This window comes from Manis javanica, chromosome 4, assembly GCF_040802235.1.
Source record: "Manis javanica isolate MJ-LG chromosome 4, MJ_LKY, whole genome shotgun sequence".
NCBI classification, from domain to species: domain Eukaryota; kingdom Metazoa; phylum Chordata; class Mammalia; order Pholidota; family Manidae; genus Manis; species Manis javanica.
In genome coordinates, this window is record NC_133159.1 from 76,766,701 (window position 1) to 76,778,690 (window position 11,990).

Genomic DNA, 11,990 nt, shown 5'->3' on the forward strand with positions numbered 1-11,990 from the left:
AAATGGCCCAGATACGTTGGTTAGAAGGAATGCCTGCCTCTGATGCAGTCCAATGGTTACACTGGCATTTGTTGCATGCACCGCAAAAGAGTATGTGGGTCTGTCAGTGGGGCTTGCCTTTGACTTTTGAAGAAGGTAGTAGAGCCCAGCAGGAGTGTGTCATGTGCTCCAAAAGGAATTTACACCAAGTTCCATAGCAACATGCAATAGCTAAGGGGCCTATACCCCTCATCAGATGGCAGATAGACTATATTGGGCCTCTACCTGTGTCAGAAGGATATCGGTATGCCATGACTTGTGTGGACACAGCTACTGGACTTCTGGTTGCTTTTCCTACTCATAGTGCAGACCAGCAGGCGACCAAAAGAGGCCTGCAGCATCTCTTTGCTGCCTGTGGCCAACCACAGGTAATTGAGAGTGATCAGGACACCTGTTTTACTGGACAAACACTGCAAGAATGGATGCAACAGCTGGGAATCAAATGGGAGTTTTATGTGCCATACAATCCTACCACAGTAGGCATGATAGAGAGGCACAGTGACTTGCTAAAATCTGGACTGAAGTCAGATACCAATAGTCTGCGGGGATGGTCAGTCCACTTATGGACTGTGCTACGGTGTTTGAACGAGAGACTCTGAAAGGGAGCCCTGAGTCCCATAGACATGCTAACGCATATTGCTGCCTCCCCTATACAACTGCAAGTACAAACCAAGAAAGAATTGCTGAAAACAAGGTTTGGCCACCAGAATAATATCTTGCTGCCAGCACCAACTACATTGAACCTTGGAGACTCCATTGAGTGGATGTGGCCTTTGACCTTTTGACACATGGACCTTGGGGACAAGGCCTGGAAGCTGGCCTCCTGTGTATTCCTAGAATAACAGCAGAGTGGCCCCCAAACATCACAGCAGTATATCCTGAATGGCCAGAAGGTAGGAGCATCATCTTACTGGGGAGTTTTGTTTTATCATTGTGGCCAGTGCATGCACCTCCAGTAGCAGTATATATAGACCCTTCAGTAACCCTCATGGGAAGAGGAGTAAAAGTATGGTATACTAGACCTGGAAGGGACCCCCGTCCTGCTACAGTCCTATCACAGGACCACTCTCTTGCATGCATCCTACCTGATGGACAAGATTTGCATATGTTGGTGTCATTAAAACGTGTGTCTTATTGCCCCTAAGGTCTTTGTGGATTGGGAACTTCCTCTGGCTTGAGGATTATTATAATTTTTGTTATTAGGAACCTCCTCTGGCTTAAGGATTGTTATAATTTTTGTTACCTGTATCAAAATAAATCTTGTTGTATCTCTAAGTTGTGGTTATCCTCTGTTGCTGTTGTGGAATCTGGTTACAGTGCTCCAGCTCTCTTGCACAGGGACCATTGTGGAATATTGAAAGTGTGTAGATTATAAGGCAAGAATCCTGGAGGGATGGAGTGTGGGGAAGCTGGGGTTCCTATTGCCAGGATCCTCACTGAATTTAAACCACCTGATGATGTAACTGGCCTGTTTTGCTAGGCTCTCACTTCCACACCTTTAGGCAATAAGCTATTATTGCGCTATATAGAGTTCAGTCCAGTTCTCTGGGCGGAGGCAGAGACGCTAGTGCTCGACCTACTGCTGGGAGAACAAGCTAGATAGTAAACCTGTTCACCCCAAAGAACATTTCCTGTCATTTTCTTTGGTCACATTGAATCCATAGCAAACTTGCCTGGGGCTGAAACCCATTGGCAAGACACACATTACTATCAATAAATACAAATATTTGTGAGTAAGACACATAGCACTAGTTGTTTTAAGTGTGACTGCACGGGACTAAGATCAAGTCATTGGGAGTTTCTTTTAGGTTTTCCTTCTACATTTTATCTTTGAAAACTAGTTAGGAATTTTAAACCCAAATCTCTGATTTGATTTAAACACTGGAATATGTGGTCCTAGTCGCCATAATTTTTACTTCAGGATAATCTTTCCTGACAACATGATTCTTACCTCCAGCTCTATGCAATGTCAGGTCTGTTGCCAGAAGCAGTTTCACAGTAATGATGTCATTTGGAAGAAGAAAATAATTTTGTTTCCTTGATTTTTAATTTGATCTATAAAGTACAAATTTAAATTCATACTAGGTACTTACTGTGCTTTATAACTTGTGCTGTAGATTTAAGTGTATTAAACATCTTCCCTTCAATAACCAATCATAAATTAGTATTTCTTAATACAGGACTAATAACTCTGGGTCTACTATCATATCACCTCTATTTTAACCTCTTCCTGTTACATATTTCAGCCTACTTTAAGTTGCAAATAGAAGTTATTTCACTAAACAGAAAGGCAAAAATCTTGTGGTTCCTCCACTTGTGACAACATGGGTGGACCTTGAAGGCATTATGCTAAGTAGGATAAGCCAGAGAGAGAAAGACAAATACTGTATGATATCACTGATATGTGGAATCTAAAAACACCAAACTCATAGAAACAGGTGGTTAGCAGAGGCAGGGGCTGGGGTGTGGGGGAAATAGATGAAGGTGGTCAAAAGTTACAAACTTCCAGTTACAAGATAAATAACTTCTGGGGATATAATGTACAGCATGGTGACTATAGTTAATTATACTGTACTGGATATTTGAAAGTTGCTAAGAAAGTAAATCTTAAAAGTGTTAATCACAAGAAAAAAAATTTTTCATAACTATGTAAGGTGATGGATATCAACCTAACATACTGTGGTAGTAATTTTGAAATATATACATATAACAAATCATCATGTATACCTTAAACTAATACAGTATTATATGTTAATTATACCTTAATAAAACTGAGTAGGGGGCATGGAATTTTATGGTTCTAGGGTTGATTGATTTAGTACCTAAATAATATCCTCAAAGACCCCTATGTTTTCCTGTATTTCTCTTTGGCCAGCTCAGCAGGTTGCCTTGCCCTTTTACACCCTTTCTTTGTGGTGGCAATATGGCCATACAGTTCAGGTGTTGTCACATGCAGATAATAACATCCAACATAAGTGAAAGGAGACATTCCTGTTTTATTCCGTGACTTGAGGAACACTCTCCCAAAAGCCCTTCTTCTGACTTTACCTCAAGCCTTATCAGAGTTGTGGCACAAGCCTATTTCTAAACCAGTCACCAGCAAGAGGAATAGACTTACCATGGTTGGATTATTAAACTAATCTATATCTCTCTTCTTGGAATAGAAAAAGAACACGGCTTCCCCTTAAGGCAAATTAAAGTAAAGGATACCAAGCTTGAAAATAAATCACCTGAAGAAAATTTAAGTTTCTGTTAACAAGGAAGAAAAAGGAACACATGAATTAAAAAAAAAAAACCTATTTTGATGACATTCCATCTTAGAAGCCAGCCATCATGTAAGAAGCTCAAATACATGGAGGACACCTGAGCAAGCCTGAGTTAGCCACATGGAGAAATACTGAGGTTCCTCACAAGTGACAGAGACCTTCTTGAACCTTCTGGCTCTTTTTCAAATGCATGCAGCCAAGTGAATTTCTCAAGACAAAAGAGCAGAACTGCTCAGTCAACCCCTGTGCAAAGTTTTGATCCAAAGAATCTTGAGAGATAAAATGTTTGTTCTTTTAAGCTTTTAAGATTTGAGTAGTTTCTTATATAGCAATAGACAACTAGGACATTCCATAATATGATGTCTAGAACAGAGACACAGTTCAAATAAAGACACTGATAGGTTGAAATTAAAAGATGGAAAAAGATACAGCTTGAAAACAGTGAGTATATGAAAACTGGAATTACTTCACTTATATTAGACCCAAATAGACTTCAAGACAAGGGGTGTTGCCAAATATAACAACTAATATTTCATAATAATATAAGGGCTGATTCACCAGAATAACATTATAAGTATGTATGTGTATAAATCAGTTTCAAAATACTTTAAGCAAAAACTGATAGAACTAAAAAAAGGAATAGATAATCCAGAATTATAATTAATGCCCCCCAACAACTAGACCCCCACCCCCAAATCCTTAAGACTATAGAAGAACTGAACAACACAATCAACAATCTTGACAAAACTGACATTTAAAGAACACTATACCAAACAAGTGCAGAATACACAGTATTTTCAAAGGCACATAAAATGTTCACAAGATAGACCATATGCTAGGCCATAAAGTGTGTCTCAATAAATTTGAATACACTGAAATCATACAAAGTATGTTTCTGACCACAAAAGAATTAAATCAGAAATCAGTGACAATATAAGATACTCCAAAAAACCCCCAAATATTTGCAAATTAAATAACACTTCTAATAACCCACGGATCAAATAAGAAATCACAAGGAAAGTTAGAAAATATTTTTGACTGAATGATAATGAAAAAAGTCAAAATAATTATCTAAGTTTTCTGTTAAGAAATTGGAAAAAGATGAGCAAATGAAATCTAGAATAGGTAGTTTTATTTAGGAAATAATAAAGAAAATAAAGACAAAAGCAGAAGTCAATACCATAGAAAAATAAAACAATAGAGAAAATTAACAAAGTCAACATTTGACCCTTTGAAAGACTAATAAAATTGACAAGACTCTAAGCTGATCAAAAAAAAGAAAAAACATTTAAGATGTCAGAGATTGAAAGAATGGATATTACTACAGATCCAGGAACTTCAAAAGGATAGTAAGGAAATGTGAACAACCTTTAAGTCTTTATATTTGACAACATAATGAAATGGACAAATTTCCTTAAAAAAAAAAACATCAAAACTGATGAGTAATAAAATAGAAAGTTCGAATAACCCTGTGTCTATCCAGGAAGTTGAATCCATCATTAAAATAACAATGAAAACAACAAAACTCCAGGTCTTCTTGGTGTCACTGATGAATTTCATCACATTCTAAAAGTAGTAATGATATCAAACTTAAAAGATGGGAGAAACCATTTCCAAACTCCTGTTATGAAACTAGCATAACTTTGATCTCAAAACCTTAAGAACACAGAAAGTTGCAAACTAGTTACCTCTATGAACATAGATGTAAAACTCATTAACATAATATTAACAAATTAAATCCAGCAATATATACAAAGGATGCACATCAAAATCAAGCAAAGTTTCTCCCAGTTTAAAGTTAGTCTGTTATTTGAAAATCAATGTAATTTAGCACATTAACAAAATAAACAAGAAAAACCATTTGAAAATCTCAATATACACAGAAAAAGATAAAATTTAACACATATAATAACAATTTTCAAACAAACCAACAATTATAACTGTGAAATTGTGATACAGCAAGGAACATATATTTTGGTTTTCATTCATGGTTCCAGTCACAGAACTCCTGCAACCCTTGTAATTTCCTAAATGATAAGAGTTATAAAGGCATCTTTCATTGCATAAACAGGTTTTGTTCCCATTTCCTGAAATAGCTCCAGAGAATAAAGGTGAAATGAATGTATTCTGAAATGAATGTGCTCTGTATACAGAGCAAGGTCCTTTCAAACACATCTGAGTTTATGTTAATGAGGTGGTTTTTGTAAAGTCCTTAGATAACCACTGGTTGGGGACTGGTTGCCAGGAAAGCCAGCCAGGTGATTAGATGGTGGGGTGTTTCAGTATCCTGCAACTCTCCCCTCAATGTCCAGGGAGAGAAAAGGAGATAGAGGTTGAATTAATCACCAATGACCAGTGATTTTTATCAATTATGCCTATGTAATAAAGCCTGCAAAAAAATTCCTGAGTGAGAATGTGTGTGTGTGTGTGTGTGTGTGTGTGTGTGTGTGTGTGGTGAGGGTGTGGGGGATGTTCAGAGAGCTTTACAGAATTCACCAGGTTGGTGAGAACATGGAGGTTCTGGGAGGGTGGGGTGCTCAGAAAGAGCATGGAAGTTCTGCACTCCTTCTGCCAGATGTTTCTTTATACTTCTCTGCCATCTGACTGCTCCTGAACTATATCCTTTTATAATTAACTGGTAATCTAGTAAGTAAACTTTTCCTGAGTTACGTGAGCCATTCTAGTGAATGATCAAACCTGAGGAGAGGGCTGAGGGAAACTGATTTATAGCTGGTCAGTCAGATGCTCAGATGATAACCTGGACTTACATCTGGCATCTGAAGTGGGGTCAGGCTTGTGAAACTGAGCCGTTTACCTGTGGGACCTGACGCTATCTCCAGGTCGACTGTCAGAATTAAGTTATAGGACACCTAGCTGGTGTCTGGACAGTCAGAGAATTGCTCAGCGTAAGGAAAACCCCACACATGTTTGGTGACCAGGGGTGTTGGAAGTGAAGTATTGAGAGTATTCTGTGAGTAGACAGAACACAGAAAGGTTATTCCTGTATAGCATCTATGAAAAATAAACATTTAATGTCATGGTAATAATAATATGTTGAATACTTTCTTCCTAAGATTCAGAATAAGACAACAATGTCCACTGTTCTTACAACATAGCACTGGAGTTCCTAGCCAGGGCAATAAAACAAGGGAAAAAAATGCACAAAGATTTGAAGATAAGGAATATAAATATCTTTGTTATCTCTATTGCAGATGAGTTTAATTAATAAGTTGACAGGTGTGATTAATTATACATCAACTTGGATGTCCAAATATTTGGTCCAACATTATTCTGGATGTTTCTGTAAGGCTGTTTTTGGGTAAGATTAACATTCAAATCAGTGGACTTTGAGACTGCCCTCTGCAATATGGGTGGGCCTCATCCAATCAGTTGAAGACCTGAGTAGAAAAAGAGTGACCTTCCCTAAGCAAGAAGGAATTCTGCCAGTAGATGACCTTCAGACTTGAACTGCAACATTAGCTATTCCTTGTGCCTCCACGCTGGCCCAGCCTACAGATTTTGAGCTTGCCAGTTCCATAATCATGTAAGCCAATTTCTTAAAATAAATATATCTACATACATGCACCTGACTGATTCTGTTTCTCTGGAGAACCCTGTCACAACAAGGTAGACAGATACAAAGTCAAAATATAAAAATAAATTTATTTCTATATACAGACAGCAAACAATTAGAAAAATACAAAAAAGAATTCCATTTACAATAGAATCAAATAACATAAAACATTTAGTAATAAATCTATCAAAATGTCTGTGAGAACTCTGCATACATTGAAAATTACTAAATATTGCTGAGAGAAAATTTTAAAACCTGGATAAATATAGAGGCATTCCACATTTATTGGACTGGAAGACTCAATGTTGTTAAGATGTCAATCCTCCAAAATTGATCTATATATTCAATGTAATCCCAATCAAAATGCCAGCAGGCTTTTAAAATAGAAATTGATAAGTTGATTCTAAAAGTTATATGAAAGTGCAAAGCACCCAAAGAGTCCAAAAACAACCTTTAAAAAGAAGAACAAAGCTGGAAGACTAAAAGTACCTGAATCTGTGACTTAGGTATAAAGCTACATTAATCAAGAGCAGTATGGTAATATCATAAGCATAGAAATTAAACTGAGTCTTACAGATTCTTAAAAATAGCGTGATATATAAGGTTAGTAGATTTTTTAAAAAAGGTTACAAGGCACTTCAATGGAGAAAATTAGTATTTTCAATAAATTAGTTCCTTGGAGGAGAAACTGATTCCAGAGCTAGGGCAAGAATAGTAAAAGTTGCTCATGGTGGGCTACAGTCTCAGGGTGTTCCAGCGGACAGGTGGGGATTACTGTTTTCCTCTTGGCTATGTCCCACTCTGCCTTCTGGGGCATCAGAGCATCTCCGCTCTTCTCCCCAAAGCCCTCAGAGCCTCTTGGGAAAGCAGTCCGAGTTGAGGGGTGAAGGCCCAGGCCTGAGTCAGGAGGTTTTCTCCAGGACCAAGACAAACTGTCAACTCATCCTCTAAACCTTCTCTCATCAGCCCCCAACTCTTTTGTACAGCTTAAAAAAAAACATTGTGGTAAAATACACATACCATAAAATTGACCATCTTAACCACTTTTAAGGGTATAATTCAGTGGCATTAAGTACATTCACCAGCACCATCATCCATCTACAGAACTCTGATCACTTTGCATCACTGAAACTCTGTACCCATTAAACAAGAACTTCCAATTCCCTGCTCTTTCCAGCTGCAGGAAAATACCATGCTACTTTCTGTCTCTATGAACTTGCCTGTGCTAGGTGCCTCACAAGGGGAAGCACACAGTATTTGTCCTTTGTGACTGACTTATTTCACTTATCCTAATGCCTTCGAGAGTGCATCTGTGTCGTAGCATGTGTCAGAATTTACTTCCTTTCTAAGGCTGAATAATATGCCAGTGCATGCATAGACCACATTTTGTTTACCTATTCATCCATCAACCGACATTTGGGTTGCTTCTACCTATGCTCCTATGAACATGGGTGTGCAATTATCTCTTCAAGTCCCTGCTTTCAATTTCTTTGGGTATATACCCAGAGGTGGAGTTATGGATCATATGGTAATTGTATTTTTAACTATTTTTGAGGAACTACCATACTGTTTTCCATAGTGGCTCATTTCATATTCCCACCAACAGTCCACAAGGGTTCTAATTTCTCCACATCCTTGCCAACACTTGTTACTTCCCGGTTTTGTTGTGTTTTTGTTTTTCTGATAGTGGTGTGACTGAGGTTTTGGTTTGCATTTCCCTTAAGTTGAGCATTTTATTGTGTGATTATTGGCCATCTGTATATCTTCTTTGGAAGAATATCATTGAAGTCCTTTGCCTCTTTTTTAACTTTTTTGTTGCTGTTGTTTTGATTTTTTTGCATAGCTTTTTTATAATTTCAGCTTATTTACATATATTATAGAATTACATAAGTATATGCATGAATATACCCTCATAAAAATTATTCAAACCATGTGAAGGTACATAAGTAAAAGCATGATATCTCATTCATGCCCCCTACCCCCAACATGTCCCTTTCCCTCCTTGCCCGGATACATGTGGTTAAGAGATTGGCTCCTGGCTGCTCAAATCCCAGCTCTGCTAATTACTAGCTGTTAGATATCAGACATTTGACATCTCCTCATTAGGACCTACCTCAGTATGTTGTAGGGACAGTAATGGCACCTCCCACAGTGAGTTGTTATGGTGATTAAGTGAATTAATTCATGTAAAGTGATTAGAAAAGTGCAAGGCACATAGTTAAGTGCTATGCAAGTGTTGACTCTTATGATGAGTTTGGCATTCCTATAGCTTTACATACACATCTGTATATTCAGAAGTAGACCATTTAGAAGTGTTTTCCCATATTTGACGACGATTTTGTACTTCTTTTGTGCTCATTACACCCTGCCCTTCCCTAACCCACAGATTCTGACTCTGGAGGAGTCTGACTGACAGCATTGCTCACAAGTTGATTTAAGCAGATGCTTCTTACAGCTGTTTTATTATTACTATTATTAAGGTATCATTCATATACACTGTTATAAAGGTTTCACATGAAAAACATTTGGTTTACTACATTCACTCATACCACAAAGTCCCCCGCACCCCATTGCAGTCACTGTCCATCAGTGTAATAAGAAACCACAGAGTCACTACTTGTCTTCTCTGTGCTACACTGTCTTCTCCATGACGCCCCCTACATCATGTGTACTAATCATAATACCCCTCAATCACATTTTCCCTCCCTCCCCGACACCTCCCCTTTGGTAACTGTTAGTCCATTCCTGGGTTCTGTGAATCTGCTGCTGTTTTGTTCCTTCAGTTTCACTTCGTTGTTATACTCCACAAGTGAGTTAAGTCATTTGGTACATGTCTTTCTCCGCCTGGCTTATTTCACTGAGCATAATACCCTCTAGCTCCATCCATGTTGTTGCAAATGGTAGGATTTGTTTTCTTCTTATGGCTGAATAATATTCCATTGTATATATGTACCACCTCTTCTTTATCTGTTCATCTACTGATGGACACTTAGGTTGCTTCCATTTCTTGGCTATTGTAAATAGTGCTTTGATAAACATAGGGGTGCATATGTCTTTTTGAATCTGAGATCTTGCTTTTCATTGGGTAAATTCCTAGGAGTGGAATTCCTGGATCAAATGGTATTCCTATTTTTAGTTTTTAAAGGCAACTCTATATTGTTTCCCACATGGTGGAACTAATTTACATTCCCACCAGCAGTGTAGGAGAGTTCCCCTTTATCTTCATTCTTGCCAGTATTTATTGTTCTTACTCTTTTCCACGTTGGGCATTCTAACTGGTGTAAGGTGGTATCTCATTGTGGTTTTAATTTGCATTTATCTGATGATTAGCGATGTGAAGCATCTTTTCATGTGCCTGTTGGCCATCTGAATTTCTTCTTTGGAGAACTGTCTATTCAGCTCCTCTGACATTTTTTAATTGGATTATTTGCTTTTTGTTTGCTGAGGTGCGTGAGCTCTTTATATAATTTGGATGTCAACCCCTTATCAGAAATGCCATTTATGAATATATTCTTCCATACTGTAGGATGTCTTTTTGTTCTACTGATATCCTTTGCTGTACAGAAGTTTTTTAGTTTGACATAGTCCCACTTGTTCATTTTTGCTTTTGTTTCACTTGCCCAGGGAGACATGTTCATGAAGAAGTTGCTTATGTTTATGTCCAAGAGATTTTTCTGTATATTTTTTTCTAAGTTTTATAGTTTCATGACTTAGATTCAGGTCTTTGATCCATTTAGAATTAACTCTATGTATGGGGTTAGACAATGATCCAGTTTCATTCTCTTACATATAGCTGTCCAGTTTTGCCAACACCAGCTGTTGAAGAGGCTGTCATATCCCCATTGTATATCCATGGCTCCTATATCACATACTAATTGACCATATATGCTTGGGTTTATATCTGGGCTCTCTCTTCTGTTTCACTGGTCTATGGATCTGTTCTTGTGCCAGTACCAAATTGTCTTGATTACTGTGGCTTTGTAGTAGAGCTTGAAGTCAGGGAGCATAATCCCCCCTGCTTTCTTCTTCCTTCTCAGGATTGCTTTGGCTATTTGGAGTTCTTTGCATTCCATGAGAATTTTAAAACTATTTGCTCTAGTTCATTGAAGAATGCTGTAAGTATTTTGATAAGGATTGAAATGAATCTGTAGATTGCTTTAGGCAGGATGGCCTTTTTGACAGTATTAATTCTTCCCAGCCAAGAGCATGGGATGAATTTCCATTTACTAATATTCTCTTTAATTTCACTTAAGAGTATCTTCTAGTTTTCAGAGTATAGGACTTTCACTTCCTTGGTTAGGTTTATTCCTAGGCATTTTATTCTTTTTGATGCATGAATGGAATTGTTTTCCTGATTTCTCTTTCTGCTAGTTCACTGTTAGTGTATAGGAAAGCAACAGATTTCTGTGTATTAATTTTATATTCTGCAACTTTGATGAATTCAGATATTTGTTCTAATAGTTTTGGGGTGGATTCTTTAGGATTTTTTTATGTACAATATCATGTCATCTACAAACAGGGAGAGTTTGACTTCTTCCTTACCAATCTGGATGCCTTTTATTTCTTTGTGTTGTCTGATTTCCATGGCTAGGACATCCAGAACTATGTTGAATAAAAGTTGGGAAGGATTTGGGGAAGATGTTGGCATGAGTAGGGCAGCAGAAATCTCCCAAAACCATACATATTTTTGAAAATACAACAAACAAAACTACACCTAACAGAGAGACCAGATGATACAGTACAACAGCCAGGCTACATCTACATCTGCAGAACACAGCTTCTCATGAAGGGGGGCTCTGGGCTTCCCTGCCCACCATGGAACAGGAAATTAACCCAGAGCCTCCTCCCAGTGTGCGGGTAACTGGCACAGGCAACGGAGAAGGCCAAGGTGTTCAGCAAGCAGGAATGGACTTTGCTCTCTCCCAGAAAACACAAGTGCTACCTGCCTATGACTATCTCTATCACCACAAAAAGGCAGAAGAATTTGGTCCAGTCCAGAATCACCCAGACAACCTCTGAGAGAGGGCCCAGGGAGATAGATTTAAACAATCTTCCTGAAAAAGAATTCAAAATAAAGGTCATACCATGATTATGGACCTGCAGAGAAATAT